Raw genomic sequence first — 5,337 nt, forward strand, 5'->3', positions numbered from 1 at the left:
AACACTTAAAACAATTTCTCCAACTTTGTGACACATTTAAATTCAATGGGGTCACTAATGACGCTATTTATCTTCGGTTATTCCCTTTCTCATTAATTGATAATGCCTTTTCTTGGTTAGGCTCGCAGGTACTAGGATCTATCGCGACATGGGACGAACTTGTGAAGAAGTTTCTACACAAGTTATTTTCTATCAGCAAAACAGTCCAACTAAGGAAGGAGGTCGCTACATTCAAGCAATTAGAAGGAGAAGTCTTTCACGAAGCTTGGGAACGTTTTAAGATGTTGATCCAATGATATCCACATCATGGTTTACTCGAATGGTTGAGCTTGCAGATGTTTTATAACGGTTTGGATGCATACGCATAATCAAGACTAGATGGAGTCGTAAGAGGATCCTTGGTGCATGAATCATACGAAGATGTATATGATCTTATAGAGAACATGAAAATTAATTCCTACCAGTGGCCAAACGAAAGGTGTACTTATGGTAAGAGACCATCTGCTGTAAAAGTTGTTCAGGAAGATTACAAGTATCAACAAATTTTGGACTGACTCAACTGAATAGAGTCCACATCTAGTGCATCTTCAATATTTGGCGGAGATAAACCTCTTAGCCAATATTTTTATAGTCCAACTGAGAACTTGAATTACATTGGGAATAGGAGTGGAAATACTTATTTAAATACCTACAATCTTGACTGGAGAGATCACCCAAACCTAAGATGGGGCAAAAACCAAGGAAGAGGTAACAGTTCTAACCCTGTTAAAAATACTACTTACCAACCTCCATATTTGTAGAAGTCTTAGGAAATGGCCAACCCGGATGACCATACCATATGTTGTCAATGCCTAGATCGAATTTGAGGGAGAGACACAGTCAATGAGGACAGAAGTGAAATAAGTGCAATCTGAGTGCATTCAAACAACTAAAACATTGACTAAACTTGAAGATCAGATGAGCTAGTTGATGAGTATGATGAGAGATATTAAAAGGAAAATAGGCACAAGGATCCCAAGCAATACTGAGAATAATCCTTGAGGAGAAAGGAATGAACATGTGAAAGCGATTGTGCTCCGCTCGGGTAAAGTACTAAGTAGCCTAAAGAAGAGGAAAAAAAAGAGGATATCGATGATCTTTAAGAAGAAGGCCCTCAAAATGTTGATGTCGAACCTGAATCAAAGAAGGTAGTCGAGCCAGTAGCTGAGCCTAACAGAGAACCCGCACTAACCAAGGTATCATTCCCCTCACGATTAGAGGATAAGCGAAGATGGGATGAAATAGAATTTGTAAGTTTTCGGAACTTATTCAAATTGCTAAATGTTAACTTACCTTTAATTGAATTAATTGAAAAAGTTCCTAAGTACACCAAATATTTAAAAGAATTCATGTTTAGGCATAGAAAAATTAAAACAAGAGAGCAAGTTAACATAGATGCATCATATAGTGCAATAATCTCTAAACTAATTCCTCTAAAACTAAAAGACCCGGAGAGTTTTACAATTCATATAGAGATAGGGGATATTCACTTTAGTAAGGCTCTGTGTGATCTAGGAGCCATTATCAACTTAATGCCTTCATCGATATATGAAAAAATCAGGTTAGGAGAACTTAAAAATATGCATATTACACTATAATTAAATGATAGGTCTTCGGTACAATTGAAATGAGTACTTCAAGATGTGTTGGTTAAAATGCTTAACTTTATCATCCTAGTCAATCTTGTAATTCTAGATTTTGAAGAAGACTGTGAGATATTTATTCTATTAGGTAGACCAATTTTAACCATGTCAAGGTCCACTATTGACATAGAAAAAAAATGAGCTAATTTTAAAAATCAATGGTGAGACTGAAATTTTCAAATGTGGTCACCAACAGAATGAGGGAAGTAGGGAAAAATTAGGGAAATAATACTTTAAAATATCAGTAAAAATCCCTAATTACCTTGAACCTAAAAAGGTATTTTCTGTGATAAGTGCAGGTCGAAAGAGAAAATTTAAGGAACGGGACAAACAAAGAAAGGTGGAGTGGCATGATGGATGTTGGACCAGTACGGACAGGAAAATAACCAAAAACGCATTTATGTACACGCTAACAGATATGACGGATGAATCCGACAACAATACTTGACATATTTTTAAATTCTAATAAAATTTTGTATATTATTGTATTTTAATAGACTTACAAATAATCTAGGAATTAAATTTTACTAAAACTAATTAAAAATTTAGTCTGAACATTTTTAAATTTGAGAAAAGGGGTCGAAACAGAGCTGGTGTCGCAACACGGAACCTTCATGTCACAATACAACTCACAGGTTCATAAAATCAAGCAACTCAGCTCAATGTCGCGACAAAGTCAGTTTACCCCAGAATCCAAAATTTGTAAGGTGTATCGCGACATTGGTAGTCTACTAGGGGTTGCAGTATGGAACCTCTATGTCGCGACATCGCTGCAATTTTTCTGCATGGTCAACCCGACCCGTTGCACAACCTAACAACTTAACCCTTTTGTAACTTAAAAACACAAAATTTTCTAAACTAAAAACTCTTCTAATCAGTTTTAAACTCTCATTAGCCACAAACTTCCTCAAAAACCTCTGCAAACCCTTAAAATCCCTTTTCTAATTTCCTTATTATGCTACAATTTTTTCCCTTTTCTTTGTGTTTTCATTTGGTGCAAGTTAAATACTCCACATTAACGAGCAAATTGCAACAAGTGTTCGCAAGGAATCACAAACTTCCAAACCGAGGTTAAGGGCTCCTAAATTTACTATTCTATTGCATTGTCCTTGTTGATTTCGGAATATATTGCTTGATTTGGTTAGTTCTTTTAGTTGTAATATTACTGAAAATGTTATCGAGAAAATCTAGAAGAACTAGCGAAACTGGACCATCGGTTGTGGCTGTGACACCCCAAACTTGACCGGGAAGGGTCGACCAGAATTCGAAGCATTACATTAGCCACCGATGCGACTCTCTAGCTAGCGACCACTCGACACACACCCCAACCTTATAACACCTCATTTATGACTAATTAACTATCATTTATTAATGCGGAAGCAATTTGTGAACCATTTTTAAACTTTTTCTAAGTATTTAAACCTCAAGGTATTTTGGTCATTTTAAACTATTACCGATCTTGTTTTATTCAAATTATGCAAGCCCTAAAAATTTTAGCTTAATTTGAGTTCATTTACTATGTCTAATTCGAGTTTTATTATTAGGGGCTAAATCGTAACTTTTACAAACTTTTAGTACTTTTCCAAATTAAAAATTATGAGTTTCTCTAGCATATATTAACAGTTACAAGTCTAATCCTAAAATATTGCCAAGTTTCCCTATCATTAAAGGCTTTATTTAATCTAATCAAATTTTAGGACTAAATTATACATTAAGCAAATTAGAATACTAGATTATAAAAACTAAAAATTAAACCCCTAAAAACCCACACGCCTGTGTGCAAACCACTATACCTATTTTCTCAAAATTTCTTTTTAATTACCCGATTTTACATATTTTACTTACCCATTAAACTTGAAATAGCTACATTAATTACCATAAACATCCACACATCTCCAATTTAATTTATTTACAATAAATATGCAACATTAATCAAAATTTAACACCCAATTACACACTTAGAAAACACCAATTAGTTCACACAAGCTACATACCTTAGTAGCAAGCAATCCACACCATGGTAAGCTTCAATTAAACATTGTTAGTATAAAATACATGCTTCATACACCGTATTATCAACCACCGTACGAACATTCATCAACATACCATAAATCAAACATCAATTAGACATAAAATCATGTATTAAAACAATTATAAAATCACCAAAATTAAAGTCCAAGATTTAATGTCCAATGTCTATTACAAGTAAAATAACACTAGTCCTAAAAGAATCACAATGCCCATATATAGTCTCTAAAGTAAATTTCTTAAGCCAGTACCGATCCTTATTCTTAGATCTCCCTTGCACTCGCTTCTCGACTCCTTATGCCCAAAAATTCTCTACACGAAATGTGAGGGTGTGAGCTTAAAAAGCTCAGTGAATGATAGTAAAAAAATCAAATAATTTACACCCAATCATGCATAAATCAAAGCAATTAATCATTAAATTTTCAATCACAACATGTTAACATTTCACCATAACATCACATGCTATTTCAAGAATTAAGAATCAATTTTTCCATGGCATGTAAAATCTTCTTTTAACACAAACATTAAATTATATTGGCGCAATTAATCAATTATATTGACATAATACATCCATGGCAATAATTAAACGTGTGATCATACATTGGATTAACAGATCTCCAAACTCCCACAAATCAAATATAGTCCTCCAAATTGAGAGGGCCGAAGCCACACGCTCCCTTATATCGCCTTCAATAACCCAATGAGTGGAGACTCAAGCTCAACACTCCCTTATCTACTCCAAACAAATTAGTGCACCAAGAGCCATATGCTCACAATATAAAAAATAATGGTGAGTACTCACAAATCCTATGGCATGCCAACTATATCCAATGGATTCGCCATGCAATGTTGCCAATATAATCATACATACAAGGCATAAAATCTATTGTTTAATCACTTAATTTAGGATGTTAAAATGCAAGTAAAAGCATGTTGTTAAGCAATTTTAATATCAATAAAATTAAGCATAACAAATATCATTTTCCCAATATTTATATACCAATTAGAACACCTTTATCAAATGTTCAATAAATCAGCAATTCATGCTCCAAATATTTACTCCATACAATTTAATCATGTTAAAAGCATAAAACACAACTTACCACACCAATTGTCATTTTACTCTTTTATAAAATAAAACCTATTTTTTCAAATCCAACCATCCAATATGCAATTAAGTCATTAATAACACCAATTAAACCTTTAATTTAACACATAATTAGGCAAATATACAAAATTTCCCTTAATATCACTCACCTCAACAATTAGCTATTTCAATAAAAATGTGTTCATACAAGGAAGTTTAAGCTTCAATTTTGATTTGCACGTTCCTCCTCTTGATGTGGAGATTTAACAGAGACAAAATATGCATTACAAACTAACAATAGAAATAAGAAACACAGAATTTGATAAAGTATACGAATTTAATTCATTGCTCTAAGCTACCTTACCCCTTACCGATGTTGCATAACTAAGCCGAAATATGTAATTCCTCAACTAAACTCCCTTTTTAGCACCTTAAACCACTTCTAATCTTCATTCCTAGTCCAATAACATGTATTCTAAGTGTTAATTTCAGCATTTAATCCATTTAATAATTTTCCAAAAAAATCATCCATTTTCTTCA

General features: G+C 33.3%; 1 non-coding gene across 1 annotated transcript; it reads right to left on the bottom strand.

The window, feature by feature from the left end:
- Positions 1–206: 206 nt before the first annotated feature.
- LOC121224760 (small nucleolar RNA R71) lies at positions 207–313 on the bottom strand. The gene has a single exon (XR_005922505.1). It is a non-coding gene; the product is annotated as a small nucleolar RNA R71 (small nucleolar RNA).
- Positions 314–5,337: the final 5,024 nt, after the last annotated feature.

The sequence above is a fragment of the Gossypium hirsutum genome, chromosome D12, assembly GCF_007990345.1.
Source record: "Gossypium hirsutum isolate 1008001.06 chromosome D12, Gossypium_hirsutum_v2.1, whole genome shotgun sequence".
In the NCBI taxonomy this organism is placed as follows: Eukaryota; Viridiplantae; Streptophyta; class Magnoliopsida; order Malvales; family Malvaceae; genus Gossypium; species Gossypium hirsutum.